Source organism: Symphalangus syndactylus, chromosome 6, assembly GCF_028878055.3.
Source record: "Symphalangus syndactylus isolate Jambi chromosome 6, NHGRI_mSymSyn1-v2.1_pri, whole genome shotgun sequence".
Taxonomy (NCBI): Eukaryota; Metazoa; Chordata; class Mammalia; order Primates; family Hylobatidae; genus Symphalangus; species Symphalangus syndactylus.
In genome coordinates, this window is record NC_072428.2 from 11,109,526 (window position 1) to 11,129,180 (window position 19,655).

General features: G+C 47.2%; 1 protein-coding gene across 1 annotated transcript in view; it reads left to right on the forward strand.

Annotated features, from left to right (window-relative positions):
* The window catches only part of CHST1 (carbohydrate sulfotransferase 1), a 112,144-nt gene that overhangs the window by 44,411 nt on the left and 48,078 nt on the right, over positions 1 to 19,655 (forward strand). The window lies entirely within an intron of this gene.

The following is a 19,655-nucleotide window of genomic DNA, read 5'->3' on the forward strand; positions in this document are numbered from 1 at the left end:
GCAGTACTAGCTATACCTCTCTATTTTGTAGTATTGACACATATTGAGGGACACTACTTTTATGTCTTTGTTTTCATTATTTAAAAAAATATTGAATGGGGTGGAGCCAAGCAGAGTGTGACTCTAGTTGGTCATGCAGTGATGGGTTTACCTAGTCATCCTATCATCCTGTGCACATTTTCTGTCTGGTTGATGTGGACATTATGACACTTTGTCAAGTACTTTACTGGTCAAGGTGTATGCTATGCCATTCTTTCCTCCTGTTCTTACTTTTGGTCACCCTATCAAAATAGGAAATTTGCTTAGTGTAGCATGACTTCGTTGTCAGTGACTCTATGATGGGATAGTTCTATCCTGTTAGTTATTCTAGACTAGAGGCAGATAACACCAAGATCTATCTATCTATCTATCTATCTGCCTGCCTTGGTGTTATCCTCTTCTAGTCCTGCCCTTATATATATATATATATATATATATACACAATATCCTTTGGGTAAGACAATATTTTCTCTTTTCTGATTCTGTGTTTCCCAAGGTCTGTTCTATTCTGGTCTCTATTGTGCTGTATGGCTAAGAAGGGCAAGTCCCATATAGATAACTTGGGCTGGCAAATTGATTATTGCAAAGGCATTAAGTAGCAGTTGAGCTTTAAAATCTGTTTCTTGGGAACTTGGTGGGTATGCATCTATTCCTTGGAGTCTGACTGAGGAAGTGATAAAATCAAATATGCAATACATGTCCTGCAAATCTTGGGATGTAAAGACTCTACCAAAGGGTAGCTGTCCAAGGAATTTCAGCCTAAAGCAGCCAACCAGAGTTTAGATGAGAGAAGAATGACTGTCACATTGTAGGATAGGGATCGGGAAAACTATCTGGAGGGATGAGAAAAAAAAGAGAAATCTATTGTTCACCAGTGTCCTTTATTCCTTTTTCCTCCAAGATTCTCAGGAAGGGATATGAAGGGGAAAGTCCTCCCCTCCCACTTGCTTCTCTCCAGTCCTGGCACAGTTAATTTGCTAGCTTGCTCTACCATAGGCAGACAGTCTATGAAGTCCATGAGGCTTTTAATAGAGGTCAAGACTGGTTGTAAAACCTAAAACTTTTTCTATTCATGATGCCTCTAACTTGTTGCTTAGGTCATCTGGTAGTAGGCTACCCCAGTGTGTTTACTTTTAAACTTCAACTTTGGTCATTCTGGCAGCTCCTTACTGCTGCCTGGTTCCAGTGTCTTAGTTGGCCAAGGCATTGAGAAGGTTTTTGTAGCTCATCAGTCACAAGACTGCCTGGATTAGGACCAGTGACATTTCTTCATTTCATGGTTGGGCAGGAAAGGGAATGAGATCTCTTGTTCCTTTCTTAACTTTTGCCACTTTCCTAGTGTCTTGCCAGAGAGCAGGGCCTGGTGCCTATTTGCTTGAGAGGACATTGGCCCTTGTCCCTTTCCTAGACTTGGGAAATCTCCTTTCTCACTTGTCTGCTTCTCGTAGGCACCTTCCTCCTCCCCCTACACAGCTGGAATGATCAACTAAATGGACTTTAGATAGCTTCAGTTTTCTGCCACAACAGTGTCAGAAAGCTGAAGCAAGGATTTAAAAGCCTACGGTTACCTGGTTGAAATTGGAGGGAGAGAGAGAAATATAAAAAGTCATAACACAAAATTAATATCTAAAAACAAATTCTTCTGGTACAAGTATGTTCCTAATGCAACAACTTGTCCCTGTACCTTCCCCTCTTCTTCTCTGCACCCTTAATACGCATTTCCTCTGTCTATCTCCTCTATCCCTGGTCCCTGATGGCTTGCTGCTTTGTCCTTCTGGTTAACACATCCAAAATGGCTACACTAGGAAAAATGCCACTTACCAGCCTCCCACCTCCCATGCTTGTTGTTCAAATGATTACCTCACTTCTACCTTGGCAAGATGCTACTTTTAGATTCAGAGAACCTTAAAAAGCTCTAGCTCTAAATGTGTACAGAATCTATTATAAGCTTTTAATGTAAGCCTCTGCGCCAGAGGCAGTGTTCGCGTGCAGAGTTTGGTTGTTTCTTTAGAATGTTAGTCTTCCTCTTGTTGCGATGACTGATGTGGCTTCTGCAATAGCTCAGGGGCAGGGAATTGGGACAGAAAATCTATTGCCCAAACTCCTGCCACCCCATGGCTATTGTTAAGAAAATTCAGTAGTAGTTGCCTCGGTCCAATTTCAGTGAACCTCAAGGTATTGCTTCTTTGAGATGACACGTTGTCTTTGGGCTGTTCCTGTCATTATTCTAACAGGATTTAACTCGTGCACTTGTGTTGAGGGATAATGGTAAGATCAAGTGTGACTTGCTGTGTGATCCCATTCTCTCTCTACTCTCACTATTCAGCCTGATTTGCTGGGGACACGAAATGCCACTGGGTGGCTGATAGTCCCTCTGTTGCAAGGCTTCCTTGCTAGACTTGAAGCCTCTTAGAAGTTGTGAATAGGATACAAGTTCAGCAACCTGTAGGTTGTGACACAGCCTGTGTTTAATACATCTAAAAATCTGCTGATCTATACATAAAGCAGAAGGATCGCAACTACTGTCTTGTAGCTTTAACTTTCCTTTTCAATCGGTTCGTGTTTTGTTTTTTTTTTTTCTGGTGTTGCTGTAGTTGAATCAGAATCTGTACTGCCAAGAAACTAAACTTAAATTTCCCATTTCCTAAGTGTTACCCCTTATTCCTCTAGACTGTGAATTCTTTGAAGGTAAGGGCTGCGCCTTGTTCATTTCTGTAATCCCAGTGCCTAACCGGGTGCCTTCAGTGTTGATAGTGTGGAGAGTTGGATGTTCATTAAACAGGCGAGGATGCCTTCCCCTCCTTGGCTTGGTTGACACTACCCTCCTCTGGTTTTCCTTCTGTCTCATGAGTCACTTTTCAGTGGCCTCTGCTGGAGTAGGCTAGGTCTTGGGGCAGTTGGCTTTTCCATACTCCACTAATCTCAGCCAGATTCATGATTTTAGATTATATGCTAATGGCTCTCCACTCCCATGAGAGCCAGATTGAGCTTTTAACTGCTTGTCTCCTGTCTAAAACAATCCTTGATTTCCTTTTCTAGTTCAACTCCCAAATTGTTTCTGTAGCAGTCTCCCCCACTTTAGTAATAGGACCTACATTTGTTCACAGCCCTCAAATTGGGATCACCCTGGATTTGTCTACTTTCTTTACATCTCCACATCCAATATGTCATCGAGTCCTGTTAGTGCTACCTGCAAAATACATTCTAGACTTGTCTGTGTGTTTGTTAGCGCTACCGTTACTACCCGTAAGCAAGGCCACCATCATTGCGAGCCTAGACATTGGATGCCTCGTAACTGTTTTTGCTCTTGCTCTATACTATAGCGGAGGGGTCTTTTAAAAACGTAAATCGAATTCCATTGGGTTCCCTGCTTAAAAGCCTTCTCTGATTTTCCTTTACACCTAGACTCACGTGTGTCCCTACATGTATCCTACATTCATAGGCATCTCTCTGCACTCATACATCCCTGCCTTTGCACCAGTTGGAAAGAACTTAAATCTCCACTACAAATGTTATTTAAATCTTGTTTTGTATGTTCTGTATGAGGAAGGAAGGAAAGCAAGCATTTATCAACTATTCTTTATGTGTTAAGTAATGTTTTCATATAATGTCATGTAAGGGATATAGAACCTTTAGTAAAATAACTCTAAAGAAATCTGTTAATCTCATATGTCTGATGGCATCACTGGGCAATAGGCTGTCGTGGAAGTAGACAGGTATTGCATTCAAATAATGTTGCCTCTAGTTCTAACTTTAAGAACTCAAATAGCAGATGAAAAGGGGCTGAACATTCTAATCAGTAAAAAAGACTTAATGCCAGAAATCTGATCCTAGTCAAGGGGGATGCAAGATCCTAAGTGATAAGTAGTAATGCCAAAATCATGAACAATCCTAGGAAATCCTAGCCTGTAGACAGTATTTGTTAAATATGTATTAACTGAGTGCCCACACATTGGGAATACCTGTGAATAAGACACAAAGTTCCTTGTCCTTATGGGATTTGCTTCCAGGGAAGGGTCCTTCTTAGGGGAATGCTCAGCTTTGAATATGAGAAATCTGCAAAAGATGTAAGCCTTGTCCTTTTAAGATTGATCCTAGAGAGAGAAGTCGAAATTCCTTCAGATTAGACATAGGTCCTGCCCTCAAGGAGCTTACAGTCTGGAAGAAAGGAAAGAAAAGTAACAATTGTACTTACTGCAAGTCGAAAGTGCTAAAAGATTCTGGAAATGGCAAAGTAATTCAGGGGAAGAAGAGCTTCTTCAGATTTGGAGTGGAGGTCTTAGGAGATCCAGGAAAATGTTATGAACAAGGTGAATCTCAGTCCTACATCAGGGATAACATTTGGGCGTGGAGATTGACTGGGGGTGGAGAGGCCCTACCTGGAGTAGCTCTGGTTATACAGGCAAAGAGTGAGCCAGGAGAGGGATTGTCTCTAGAGAGACAAACAGAGGCAAACTGGCAGAGAAACCCTCATGGCGGGAGGGGTTGGATGCAGATGGCTCTGCACCCTTGCTGCTCTGTTTTGCTTTGTGAAGGCAAAGAATGCAGGAGCTCTGAAAATACAGATTTAAGGGCAAATTAAGGCTTTCCTTCTGATTGAATTGGGCCCAGCAGGGGAATCTAAACAGTTGGTGGGAGAAAGAGAGAAAGAGAGAGAGAGAGAGAGAGAGAGAATAATTGCCACTAAGTGAGAAGGAGTTGACGGGTGCCTTAAGCAAGATTAAGGTCAAGGTCAATTCAATGGCACAAGGCTCTGAGGCCAAACCGAAATTCAGGGTGAGCTGATGAAAAGTTTAGGATTCTTGAGAAAGGTCTTGAATTTTGTAACCTAGGCATTTATTCTTTTACAAACATGTGCTTAATGCAGTGTTAAAAATAAGGGTTATGTGACATTTGCGTTTGCATTTAAGTGTTTTAATAAGAGTATGTCTTTTTTACAAACAAGAATCAGAAAGTTCACAGATAAAAGGAAAGGGCTGAAGTAGGAAATCAGGAACTGAAACAACAGGGAAAAACCACCACACTGGATCATGTAGCCATGGAATTTTTTCTTCATCAGATGTGGGTATCTAAACATCAACATTTTCATTGTTGTTTTGTTTAAAAGTGAATGGAGAATTAAAAAAGAAAAGTTAACAGAGCAAGTTACTCAGTGGCCCAAAGTCTCACTGTCTTCATCTCTGAGATGGTGGTAATAATTTACTGCTCTAGCCAGGATGTTTGGAGGATGGATAGGATAATGTCTATCACCATCCTGGCATGGTGTCCAGCATAAAGCTGGGGCTTAAGAAACACTATTTTCTTTCCTTTTCTGTTTGCCTTTCCGTACACAAGCAGGAACACATTTTCCCTTCTGTTCTGACACCTGTTGCTTTTCCCTTTTACTATCTCTGTTTTCTCTCTGATGTTCCATCCACTAAAACTGTTCAGTCAGTCTATCCCAGTCCTTCCCCTCTTCCCTTTCTTCTTTACTTCCTTGCATTGTAAAGTTTCACCTGGAGACCTCCTTCCAGAGTGATCTAATGCTAGTTCTCTGCTGAAGCTATTGCTGTCATTTCCTAGCTGTCCCACTGGGGTGGACCTCCTTCCAGATCATGGTGACCATTTCTTAGGGATTACTGGGGTCACCCTTCCAAACCTGGAAATCGACGAGTGTGATGCTTCCAGTCTTAGAAATGACCACACCTGAGTTTGTTGAGTGTTTAATGTTTGGCTGGAAAGGAGTGTTCAACAGGCTCATAGAACTTGCCTGCAGGGACACCACCAGGCAGAAGCTATTGGCTTTTGGGACCTGGACAATAGCTTCCCTACTGCCCTTCCTCCCTCTACCTCATTTTCTAACCTGCCAGCCCCATCACCAGCGTGGGAACTCCACAGACATCCTGTCTTTCCTAGTTAGAGCCTCATTAGCATTCAAGTAGACACATAAGTATTCTTGCTCAATTTCATGCTTAGTGAGCTTATTGAGGGCCCAGTAGCTGCCTATTGTTTAAGGTGGGTTGTGGATTTCTCATCAATAGCCATTCAGTGCTGCCTCCTTACCTTTAGGGATGAGACAGCAGCAAAGGGGAAATTATTGTTATCATCACTATTAATAGGAACAACTACCATTTGTGCCAGGCACCTGGCATAAATTATTTAACATAATCTTTACAAATTTGCAAAAACCCTGTAAGTGAGATATCTTGTTCCCATTTTCCAGATGAGGAAACAGAGGCTCAGGGAAGTCAGTGACATAGCTTGGACTCTAAGTCTTTGTCTTTAGTACTCATATTCTTTCAAGTCCTGCTACCTATTCATCTAGTAGTGAGGGGTGGGCTAGCTCTGTGTGCACATAACCTCACCAATGTCTAAGCATGCAATTTGAAGCCCCACTACCCCACACTGGCATTTCTGCCTTAAAGCACAGCAAGTCCTGTGTGTGTTTTCAGAATGAATACTACCTGGCAGATTCGAGGGACACCACATGGTCTTGCTTGAGCCCTTTTGCCTTATATATATAAGTTCCTTTCCTCCTTTCCACTTTCCTCCCCCAATAGCCAAAGCACCTTTGCATCCAAGAGCTCACTGGATTTTCAAAATAACCCTCTCCTGTAGGCAGGGCTGAGATTATTATTTTGAGTGTACAGATGAGGAATTTAAGGCTCAGCTAACCTGAACAAGCTGCCCCAATTTCTACTACAGCATATTGGGTGCAGTGCCTCTATGGTGTGGCCAGGCCAAGTTATTCATCATCCAAGGGGCTGACTTGCTTGGGGTTATCACTGGGGGCCAGTTCTCTATAGGAGAGGTTACTTTTTAATCAGCTGGCTAGCCTCCCTCTGGCAATGGGGGCCCTGATGATGAGGACTTGGGGAGACTTCTAGATCAGTTTCCTCTCTTGTCTTCCCTCTTTTGGTGACCCTCTATATTTCTTTTGAGTTTAAAGGTGATGATGTGCATTTCTTATTTCAGTCTGATTCTTGCTACTGGGTGACAGTCTTTCTCTCTATTGCTAGGGTGAGAGTTATGTTGCAAGAGAGAATTGTAGACAGGATCTCTTGTGGGATTTCCAGTGTAAGAGGAGAATCAGGGTTCTGCTGGGGTGTGTTGTGTAGCTTGACTGGTGCCTGGAGCGGAAGCTATGGGAGATAAGATGGACTTACTTTTTTTTTTTTCTATCTGTGGCCAAATGTACAGTCAGGAGTGGTAGATGGGGTGGGATGGGGTGGGAAGGTGGTTCTCAAGATTGGTTGAAGGAACAGGGTAGATTTGAGAAAACAGACTTTCAGGAACCCAGTCAGGGGTGGGAGAAGAAAGAGGAGGTGGGACCTGGGTCTGAAATGAGCTGAACTCTAAAGCTGGACACAGGCAGCCGGGATGGAGGGATCTAAGATCAAACAATGCATATCAAAAGACTAGGACAATGTTTTGACAATGGTAGCTACTAGAGAAAAGCTAATTATCTTTTTGGTGGGGCAAAACCAGAGCCAATTCAAAATGGACTTTATAATTTTCACCCAGAATAGAGTTTGGGCTACAGTTGCCACTTGCACCTAAACTAAGGTAGTCAGGACCACTCAAAGACACCCTGTATCTGACCGTGGAGTCAGCCAGAGCTGGGTTTGGACACTGAGTGCCACCACGTGGCACTGAGGAAAGTCATTTCACTTCTCCGAGCCTGATTCTTCATTTGAAAAATGGAGAGAATGCTTTTCTGTCAAGGTTAGAGCTTGATATCTGTAAGATAAAGCTTTGGACACTCAGTAATGGAGCTATAAGACAGTTAAGCTACATTCAAATGTACTGGCCTAAGTTGCTTTTGAAGCTAGAGGAAGACTGATTTATGAGAGGCCACAACCCTGATCCCAAAGACCTGTGTTGAAGGCTTCCTCCCTAGCTAGATATTCTGGGTTGAGAATTCCATGGGGTCTTACTGTCAAGGGTCCTTATATTCAGGTCTTGTGTGTCCAGTCTTAAAGGGGTGACAGCAGTCATCTGATGGGCCTCTTATTTATCCGGCCCTTCAAGCTGGGAAGAGGCTTTTTGGATCCAGAGAAACTGGTCAGATAGGGCAGGCCTGACCTACTCTGGCTTCCAAAGCATCAGAACCCCACTGCAAGAAACTCCTTGGAGGACATACCCTAGATATTATGCCTCCAGGCCTCGGAGCCATCCATCCCAAAACGCTTGGTCCTTAGGCCTTATTGCTACCTTCCAGATTTCCCACACACTTCCTTGTTCTCAAGACACTCTTCTTCATCTGAGTCCAGTTGCCTGAAGCTAGTCTGCTGGATTACTCCTCTCGTCTTTCTTTAATTTACTGTGATTAGGAATAGAGAATTCCAACTGTGTCTTCCCCAGAGGGCAATTGTCTTGGCCCTTGGGGGATCCACTCTCCTGTTGATGCTTTCCTGAGACAAAGCAGCAGAGGTGAGGAATCTGGACATTTGGGGGCCCTTTTTGATTAGGGTTTTGGGGCTTCTCCGCTGGTCCTTTTTCCAGATTCTTTCCCAAATCCATTCCAGGCATCCTCTCCCTACCCAGAGGATCTCTACTTGGGTCTTTGTACCTTTGCCCCGCCTGCCTCTGAGAATGTTGCTGTAGATTCCTTAGTCCTCAGCCTCCATCTGCTGCCATGCGTTCTCCACATTGCTGCCAGAAGTTGTTGATTCAAGCAGTCACCTAATCATCAAATGCCCTTTGAGCATAGGCTGCGCTGCCGCCCCTGCTCTCCTGGAGCTTACAGTCTAATTAATTACCCTCCCTATTTCTGACTCAGTGTTTCTTTTTGTTCCCAGCCAGATACCAGCAAGGACGCTAAACACGGCCAGATGCCTGGAGGGTGCTCCTGAGCCTCTCTTGGCAGGAATGTAGTAGGAGAAACCAGGGCTAGACCCCTTTCCACTTCCAGCCTGAGTCTCTTTGCATGACTAGCTGCACCCTCATGCTCTTAGACTTTGCTTCGTCTCTCCTAATCCCCAGACATTCGCTTCTGGGCTCACCTCCTGGGCCCGGCCCAGAATTCGACTGGGGCTTCCTTCAGCTCTTTCTTGGCTTCCCAGGCACTGGTGGGCTAACAGCCCCTCCCACTTTGGCCCCATTTCCCTGCCCAGCCTTCTCACTCCTCATTCCCCTTTTTGGATCCTTTGCTCTTCAGTCACTTTCTCTTGCATCTTAGGGCTTCTGCCTGGCATGCCCTTTCCCCTGCTTGCCCACCTGGAAAACCGCTGCCCATCGTTCTAGGCCCAGCTCAAACGCTACCTCCTCTAGAAGCCTTCCTGGACCCTCTCAGGCAGAGTCAAGTGCTCCTTCTCCTGAGCCGCCACTGCAGTTTCTGTTTACTCCCATCCCTGCCATTAATGACCTGAGAAGCGTGCTTTCCACTAGATTATAAGCTCCCTGAGAATAGGAACTGTGCTGCTCTTTGTCTTTTTAAAGCCCCATTCAGGACCTGGAACATGGGTGCTTGCTACACACGTATGAAATGAAGAAAGTTCTAGCTGCGCTCTTCTTCTTCTCCAGCTCAGACCTGGAAATAGGAGGTGGGGGTGGAGATGTGGGAGGTGAGGTGGGGGAGAGCAGAGCGTAAAATGAAAATAAATAGCTAATTCCTCCTAATAATGCCTGATTTCCTGATTTGATATTCTGCATTAATTATAATTATTTGCTAGGAGATAGGGTATTAATCACCGCGTGTGTGGCACTTCTGCAGAGTTGCGCCACAATGCCTGGCTGCCTGGCAGCTGCGATGCTCACAGACCCCGATGAAGATGAGCAAGGCTTGGTCAGAATTCCTGGGCAGTCACCTTAGGCCCCTCTGGGGTGCTAAGTGTCAGTAAATCCAGTCAGGCAGATTGTTCTCTGTATCAAGGGACCCAGAATGTGCTAAGAAAGGCATTGTGCCAAATGCACGGCTGTGGTTAGAGGAAAGTGAGGGTGTTTGGCCCTGTGGGGGACGTGCGAGTTCACGTCAAAACAAGAACTGGTCACAGCCTTCTATGGTGTCTAGTGTCATGGTAGGCTCTGGGAGTAATGAGGTTGGCAAGGAATGGGCTTCTGACCCCAGATAGCTTGCGGTCTCTCCAGGGAGCTGACTTACATATATTTTGAATAATAAGGACTCATCCACTTAGAAAGCTTTTGACTTGGCTTCAGGAGGACAGATTCATGTTCTGACTTCACTAATTGGTGGTGTGACTTTCACAAGCGCTTCTTTGGGGGATAGTGAGCTAGATCCCAAAAACATGAGGGCTGCAGCGCTCTCCTTGGGATTCTTTGTGTCCCTCCTCTAAGCCTATTAAAATACTACCCATTCTTGAAGGTCAATTTCAACACCTTAGTCTCTATGAGCCTCTCATGGTTCTTCCTGATGGGTAGGGGTGCTCCTTTTTATGAGCTAAACCCATCAGTAGTTGGTGTCTGCATCTCTCACTGGGGCTTGCTATCACTGTGGGACTTTGCACTCTCTGTCCCCCCATGGAATGCTTTCCCCCAGATAACCCCACACAGCTGGCTGTTCACTTCTGCAGGTGTCCATAAATGACACCTCTCTGGAGGTGCCTTTCCCAATCGTTCTGTGTAAAACAATTATTCTCTGTCCCCATGCCTGCTTTATGTTTTTATAGCATTTGTCACTGCTTGGTATTTTGCATATTCTCCCATTTATTGTCTGCATGAAGGATGAGAGCAGGTACCTCATTTTGTCCAGTTACATTCCCATGGCATGACACTTAAGGAAACACTCAATGAACAATTGTTGAATGAATGAATGAATGAATGAATAAGTGGGCTGTCCTCATATAACCGGTGTGTCCTTCAGGAGATCTTTGTTCCCATTAAAGGGGAGCAAGTGGCTAAATAGCTCTGCGGCCTGAGAAGATCTGATATTTCATGTGATTTAAAGGAGAACTGCCTACTTTGATCCAACACTTGTTATAGGCCAGGAATTGTTTCAGGGCTTTCATTTATCCCATTTAGCTCTTACAAAACACTTTGAGGTATCAGTGACTCCCATTTATAGGTGGCAAAACTCCGAGGCTCAGAGACCTTAAGTAATTTGTTCAAGATCACATAGCTCAGAAGCAGCGGAATCAGGATTGGAGACTCAGTCTGTCCTGCTCTAAAGCATTTCTAGTTTTCCATTCTGCTGCCTCCCTGGCTGAGGAGAGAGGAAGCTGGAACTCTCTGAGCCCTGAGATGGGCTGGATATTCTGCCACCAGATTTGACACCCTGCCTGGCTGCCCTGTCCAGGGAGCTGCCCATCCCTAGCTTCTGTCTTGCCAATCTCCCACTTCTTTATCCTCCTAGTTAATTTTCCTTGCCTCTAAGCCTGGAGCTCCTTTAAACTCCTTGTTTTCTAGGGTAGACATTTCAAATTCTAGCCAACCCACTAGAATCCCATAAGTCTGTTCTTCTCAGTCATTAATCTTAAACTCCTGGCTGGCTGGGTGGCCAAGGGGGATGGCAGAACCTGAGTTAAACTTTTATCTCTCAGCAATCCCCAGTGCAGTCCCTCCTTGCAGCTGAGAGCCAGGCGGGAGGGGGTCCCTGGAGAACTTCAACCAGCCTGCCCACTGAGGTGAAGTTTCAGGCAGTTCATGATGTTTGCAGCAGGGAGGAGACTGGCCTCTCCTCTTCCTGTATGGAAACTGGGATTTGAAAGGGCCAGGTGGGAAGCCGCGTAGCAGGGACTCCGGCCTGGTGAGAGTCCTTGTTTCCCCCTTGTCTTCCTTTTCACCCAATAAAACCCTGTCTTACCCATCACTCAAATTGTCTGCAAAGCTAAATTTTCGTGGCTGTGGGACAAAGAGCCCCGTGTTTAGCTGAACTAAGGAAAAGTTCTGCAACAGCCATGTGAAGTCAGATGGGGAAATATGAAAGTGTCTCCTCATTATCCAATTGTTCCGGTTGAACTAAGGAGCAATGACATCCCTCCTCTGAGGCCTCGTGAGAATGAAACACAGGGATGGCTGAGAGGAGCCACATGTCCTTACGGGGAGGGAGGAATGGAAGAGGCTGTGGTGGGAAGACACTATGTGTCCTTGTCCCCTCTGGAACAGCTCTCATCTCTTGAGACTACTCCTGGGCTGGGACTCCAGGTGGTCTTCCGAGCAAAAGCATGTAAGGGGCAGTCAATATCTTTCTGGCAGTTGTACCATTTGTGTTCTGAATTTGAAGATTTTCTAGGACCCTCAGTGGAGCATGTGTAGTCCAATATCCTGTTCAGCCAGTGAAGAGAGTCTGGGTTAAGCTCTCTTATTCCTTTGGGAAGGATGATGGGCTTCAAAGGGGAGTCATGGGAGAGGAAAAGGCCCTCTGGTGGGCCCTGGTGTCTCAGGGATGGGGAGAGGTCCTGGGTTGTGTGCGTGTGCGGAGGTGTCTTATGGGCTACACTGGCTACTTGAGTCTCATCCTGGGCTCTGGGGCATCTTTGAACCTTCTGTGGCACTCCTTATGACACACCTGTGCAGAGTGATGGTCTCACCCATCCCCCCCGTGCATTTCTGCAGGACCATGGATCCTGTGGGAGCTGGAGGGCATTTGGGAGGAGGCCTGGGGTTGCTGTGTTTGATTCTGGGTCTTTTGAAGCAGAACTGGGGGCAGGTGCAGGTAAAAGGGGTCTGAACTTAATGGCTGCTGAAGTCTCTTCCCGTTCTAACATGTTGTGGTTTTTCTCAGAAGAGGCTGGTGATAAGGGCAATGTCTACACATTCTGGCTCTTCAGTTCTTACTTTGCAAAGACACACACTGGACTGTGTGAGAAGGAGCCAGCCCCACAGGGCCCTAGGAATTGAACGGGGAGAGTGGTGGAGGCTAGAATGGGCAGCAGTGTTGCTGAGAGGCAGATCTACCAGGTGAAGTCTCAGGCATGGCCAGCAGGGACCTGGAGAAGTGAGCTGGAGAGGGTGGGGCACCTGCAAGCCACCCCAGAGGAGCTGGGCAGAGGGTAGAAGCAGAAAGAAGCCAGACCCAAGGCCCTGGGGGTGGCAAGCTAGGGGGAAGGCAAGGGAGGGTAGAGGTGCAGGTAGGAGCTTTCTGGACTGGAGCAAACTGCCTTAGGTGCCAGGCATCCTTCCCTTTTGCAGCCTGAAGGGGAGGATCTAGAGATGGGGTGACTGGGCTGGGAGATTCACGTGTGTGCGCGTGCATGCGTGTCTGTGTGTGTGTGCTTGAAGAGCCCAGGCTGCTCCTCAGGGACACACGCTGCTAAGCTGTCCTAGCATGTGGCCAAGCAGAATACGTGCCAGCACAAAGGCTGTTGAAGTGGGGGCCAAAGTGTCCTCCCTTTGTCCTCTCTCTTCACTTCTGCTCCAGCCTTTGAATGGAGCCTGGACCACCGTTTCCTTGTCCTGCCATGGTTTGGCACAGACCCTGCTTCCCAGTGGCAGGGTTCTGAGGTGACACCAATCCAGTCCCTCCAGGGCTCAGCTGGGACAAAGAAGGTCTCACCCTTCCTCATCGCAGGTACCCTGCCTGCCTCCCTTTTTCTTCCCTGTCTTCTAACAGTCACTCCTCCCTACTTTTCTTCTTTGTTTCCTTTTATATGATCTTAGATTATAAAGAAATATGAGTTCATCATAGAAAACTTGGAAATGTATACACAGAAATAAATACATAAGAGAAGAATCTCAGAACATCACTGTGCTTTGATGTGGCCTCCACCATTCTTCCCTTTCAATTTCCAAGGGTCCCCTGGGCCTGGCTTCTTGTCGCGCTAAGTTTGAGCACTGTTTTTTTTCCTGGTTTGGTGCGGCCTGCATATACTGTAGGTATAGTATTGCAGCAAGTTTTTTCTCTTTATGGCATATGCATTTCGCTGTGTCGTGAAAATTCAAGACATTTAATATATTAATAAAAATCTATCCCAAGGAGCTGTCCTTATTCATTTGACTATTCAACTTTTCCCAGACATTTTGGTCAGTTTTTACCATTGCAAACTAGACTCAAATCAGCCTCTTGGTGCATAACACTTTGTCGGTGTTTCAGATGATTACATTTGCCAGTTGTTTGTACATGAGGGGTGGAGCCTAATCCAGAGGCGCACCTGCAAGGCTAGCTCTGGACAAAACTGCAAAAAGTCCTCACCCTTCATTCTTTTCTGAAGTGTCCAGTGCTTTCCTGCGCTCTGTCTTTCCTCTCACAGGTAGTCAGGGGGACACTTTTGAGAGATTTTTCTATTTCTTGCCTCCCCGCCCCCCCAAAAACAATGCAACAAAACCAAAGGCCACTCCAGGAAGGAGACCGCCTATTTAACTTTTGCATGAGGTGCCTTCTCTTGGCCACCTTCTGTTGAACGTGGATTGGTTAATATGCCCTGTGACCCATCCGCTTTGGGCCCTGCCTGGGCAAAACCTCTCAGCTCAAGCTGAGAAGATGGATCACAGCCAAGGGCACGGTCTTCATGCTCCATCCTAGGCTGCCGTGGGAGCCTCTTTCCCAGTTCTCCCAAGAAGCAGCTGCTGAGGAGGCAAAGCCTCACGCTGGCCTCGAAGCAACTAAAAATCAGCAGAGGCCAGTTGTCTACTAGGCAGGAAGAGCCACATTTTTAGAAAGAGGTTGAGGTCCAGATCTAAAGGGGAGAGAAGATTCTACACGGGCCCAGGAGCCCATGGTGTAGAGAAACACCCGAGTCCAGGTTCTTCGGGGCAATCAACCTTTGCTGTTTGCTAACTTTTGTGTTGGACCAGAGCACACCAGTGTGTTTATTCTCCTGTTCCACATTGTTTATCAAGCGTAGATGGTGTGACTACCACATATCCAGGCCCCGGGCTGCTGATGAGCAGGTTCAGGAAAACAGCATGACATGGGGTCTCTTCAAGAAGCACATTGTCTCACTTGGAGGCTGGCGGGCACACAGAACCCTAGCACGGGGGCAGGAGAGCTCAGGAAGCAGGCAGTTCACTTCAGCCTGGGGAAATGCTTCACTTGAAAATAGTGTAATTCCAGCAGGACCTTGAAGGCAGGACAAGGTTTTGAGTTGAAGAGATATGAGAATTGGCCTTCCCAGCAGCGTGGGCAGGGATGGAGAAGTGGTGTCAGAGAGGAGGAGGCCCTACGGCTTTCTGGATACTTTGTCCCAGGGTGTGGTTTGCAGTTGCTTCGAGGAGGCATTTTGCCATCCTACAGGGATCTGCAGGTGATTTGGAATCCTAAGGGTGAGGAAGGAAGACGACAGAAATGTGAGAAATTCCCCAGGCAGCTGGCAGTTGGTCCCCGGCCACCTGAGAGCTGCTCATGAAGTGCTTTCCCAGGCTGGGCCCCATGTGACATTCAGCTCTGAATCTCCTCGGGGGAGGTGGCTTCATCCAGGGTGTGAAATGAGGCCATGCTTCCGAGAGCACTTAATCGACTTCTGAACATGGAGGTAATGTGCTGACTTTGGTGCTAGACTCTCTCCCAAGTGCTTCCCACGCATTGCCCCGAATCCCCCAGGTAGCCCAGCACAGCCCCATTTCACACGCCGGCAGGCTGGGGCCTGACAGTGTCTGCCACAGTGGCGGTTGAGCTTCGGTGGCTTTCCTAAGCTCAGACACCAGCCACTAGATGATGTTGCTCCTAGGCCCAGATGCCAGCCAGATGTGAGGAAATGGAGGCTCAGAGAGGCTGGGAGAATGAATGGGACTCAAACTGAAGTCCAGTTCTTCTCTACACCCAGCACAGAAGGCAGCAGTGGTGGTGGTGGGGTCGTGGTGAAAAGATGAACAGGGTGCCAGGAAGAAAGATGGAGTGAAGAAAGGAGAGGACACCAAAGATCTTTTTTCCCAACCTGGCCATGTTGCCCAGGGCTAGGCCTTAGGTACCCATTCTTGAAATGTACAAATCTATGTGTGGTCTCTTGTCAAACGTAGGCCATTTGACTCTAGACCTCAAAGACTTTAGGCTCCTGGTGGTAGCTTACGTGACAATGGTGTTGCATGGCTCCGCTCCCCTGTGAGGGAGGCAGGATGGGCTGAAGGACACTTTCAGAGAGGGTATGTCTTCCCTGAGTGACAGGAGAACAGATTGTGGTGGAGAGTGTGGACTCACCGACTTGGCCTGTGTTCGAATCCTGTCTCTGCCACCTGCCAGTTCTGTGGCCTTAGGCAAATTATTTGCCTTTCCTGTGCCCGTTTCCTCATCCTCATTATTAGATGGGGTAATCATCATGCCTTCCTTATGGGATGTGTTGCAGGTTAAATGAGTTCAGGTGCCAGAACATTGACTGCCTCAGAGTCGCTGTGATGTGAGCATTTGCTCCGATTGCCTCACTCAGGCCCAGTACTTGCTTCTCCTGGAAAATGCCCCCTGGCTTCTCCCAGGGTAGCATCCACTAAAATGTGAAGTTGAGTCCTGACAGCCACCATCAGGGCAACTTCTCCAGGCTTTGGGGCTCTGCCCTCGTGGCTGGAGCTCTTTCCTCCTGGTCTTCTCACCCTGCAGCCCTTAGTCCTGGAGTAATAACTTAGAGAATTCCAGTACTGTAGCATTAGATTCCTTTTCAAAAGGAAATCCAAATTTTCCCTGGGCTCACCTGTTCAAATTCTTTCTTCTTCAGAGACTGAGGTGTGGGATATGATGAGGTTTTTTCTTCAAATAGCCTGATCAATCCTTTAGTCTTTAATTCATAGTACCCTCCACCCCTTTTTCCTTTTTCTCTTTTTTTCTTCCTTTCTGCCTTTGTTACATGCCCAGGCACGCCACAGTACCAGGTATTATCAGTACCAGCTGACATTCCTTTCCTTATTTGGAAAGAAGACCAGCTCTCTAGCTCATTGCAGACACCCCTTCCCCTTTCCCCTCTCTGCCTTACGTGCCCACCTTATCTAAAAAAAAAAAAAAAAAGGTTGAAACGTTTAGCCAACTGGGATTAGTTCAGATTGTGTGACCCGACCCTGGCCTATGGGGAAATGGTATGGGGCAGGACTAGCATCAGGAATAAAGGCTCTCATGCCCCTTTGTTCAGGTGTGCTCTCATGGCGACTGGCCAAGGAGAAGCACCCCTCTGCACAGAAGCAAAATTGCTTTGCTAAGCATCCTTTGTTTGGGTGTTCAATTTCCTTAGGATTTTGAACGTTATTCCCAACAGAGGGGCGCAAGAGTTCCCCAGAGCCACGTGGTCAGCCCTGGAGCTGGTCCTCACCTGGGCACTTGTATTTCCAGTCCTGTGATGGTGCCCAGCACACCACTGACACTTGACTTTAGAGGTTTGTGAGGGCCCTGTGGGTCTGAAGCCCCAGGGGATGGGAGGAAAGTCTGTCTGGACAGCCAGCAGAGGTTTAATTAGGTGGGATGTAAAGTGTGTGACCGAAAACGCTTCTCACATTGGTTTTAGAAAATACACTAGCAGGCTGGTGGGCAGTGGAAAGAGGAGGAGGAAAAGAATCACTTTTTTTCTTTGCCTTGGGGAAGAGGAAGCTGTTTACATCCAGTGGAAGAAGAGCTATGAGGCCTTGGGTGGAGGGAGAGGCTGACTGAAGATGAGAATCAGTTCCAGCCCTGTTGGGTTGATGGGAAGGGGAAGGAAGGCACAAATAAGAGAACTGCTAGCTGGTGGTGATGGGCAGGAAGGTGGTGCCTGTGCTATCATAACTTGGTTAGAGAAAGGCAAGTATTAGGGACTTGCAATGATGGTTAGCAGATGCAGAATCTCAGTCCTGTCCCTTGCCCCAGTCCCCTGCCATCCATACCCCGGGCTGCTTATGGGACATTGTCTATCCCCTTCCTGCAGAAGGGCCTAGCTTTAGAGTCCACTGGAGCTCTGGGCCAGACCTGGGGAGGCTCCTGGAGTCAGCACACCCCAGAAATTCTTATTTCATAGGTGTGGGGGGAGCTGAGGAACCTGAATCTTTAACAAGCTCACTAGGTCTTTCAGCTGCCAGTCATCCATGGAGCACATTTGAGAAGCCTGATTCTGGGATCTGTGGAGTCGACAGACTCTTTTGAGGAGGGAGGCAGGCAGCTGCTTGGGAGGGCTGGCTATTCATTCCACAGGTCGTTGACGACCTAGCACGTGCTGAGTGGGCCCTGCTGAGTGAGCCCTGCTCATGCCCAGTGCGGGGCTCTATAGGTGCTTCAGAGGAGCTGTGACCGCAAGGAGCTTACACATAAGCTGGGAGATGGCCTAGCAACGGATCCCTTGGATGTAACTCAGAGTGAACTAAGTGCTGGCAGACACAAACAGGCAAAAGCTGTGGCCTTTTGAGTCGAGAACAGGCTGGAGCGGATGGTGGTGCTGGCTTGGGGACGGCCTGGCCCGCCATGCTGAGGAGTTTGGACTTTCTTTTCTAGGAGGCTCAGAGAAGCAAACCTCGGGCCCATGAGGTCAAAGACTTGCCCCAGATCACAAAGCTAGTTAGCAGCAGGAGCGTGCTCCAGACCTGCTCCAGAGAAGCCACTCCAGGCATGGGGCGTGATCTCAAGTGCCTGGGGACCTTGGTCTTGTGTGAAGATGGATCAGGTGTGAGGGGTGCTTTGGGTTTTATATTGTAAAGCCATGGACAGTACTGGATGAAGGAAGACTCCTTTAAGAAATGATTGTCAATACCCGTGCACTGGGGTGAACAGACAATAGCCGAAACAGGAGATGGGCGGGTTCAGGAGGCATTAGACTTCTCTGGGTCTCCTTGGTACCTGGTATAGGATGACTGCCCACCAGACCTTTGCCAAACGACTTTATTCACAGACTCTGTGAGATCGTGGTCCCTCTAGTTTATTGGTGGTGAGGAGAACAGGCAACCCGGGGTGGGCGAGGCCCAGTGATTGCCTGTGCCTCTTAGGAAGAGAGCAGTTCAGGTCTGCTTCTGACCTTTCTACCAACCCCCAATTCATCCTCAGCAGCTTACTGGGAACTCTAGAAAATTCTCAAGTCTACCTAGGGGAAATCCATAGTCTTTGAATGGAATATATGTGAGGGAGGAAGGGTGAGAGGCAGTGGTGTGTAGCCTGGGTTGATGACTTCCTCCCTCCTCTGTAAAGTCTAGACAGAGGTACAGGCCCATGGCAGGGGGCGACATAGCTTTGCTTTCTGCTTCTGCCAGTCTCCCAGTCATGCCTCCATCAGTCAATCAGTACCTTATGAGGACAGCAAGGGACTAAAGATAACAAAGTCCCTGCTTTTAGATCCCTGGAGGCAGCCAGACTCGGCAGGGACAGTTGTGGCAATCCCTGTGGGGGCCTGAGTGTGGGGTACACCCCACAGCAACCAGAAAAATAAGCTCTTCCTCTAATCTGGGTTGGAGGCCAAGAAAGAACCCTCACAGTCAGATGATTTGGGTTTGAAGTCTGGTCTTGGCTGCTAACTAGCAGTATAACTTTGGCAAGTCTCGACCTCTGTGCGGCTCAATTTCTTCGACGGAAAACATTTGAACACATTATAGCGGTCCTAAGGGGGAAGCCTGGGCTCATTTTGTTCTTCCTGAAGAGAATAAGGCCCCACGTGTCATTCTGGAGATGGGTTTTGGGAACTTGGTTGTGAGGTGCTCTGGCTACTGGCTTGGGTAGGGGTAGAAAGGGTGAGATGAAGTTTCCTCCAGGAATCTTAACTACTTCTTTTTAAAACGTTTTATTTATGATTGACATATAATAATTGTACATGCTTATAGGGTACAGTGTGATGTTTCAATGCGTGTATACATAGTATAATGATCAAATTGGG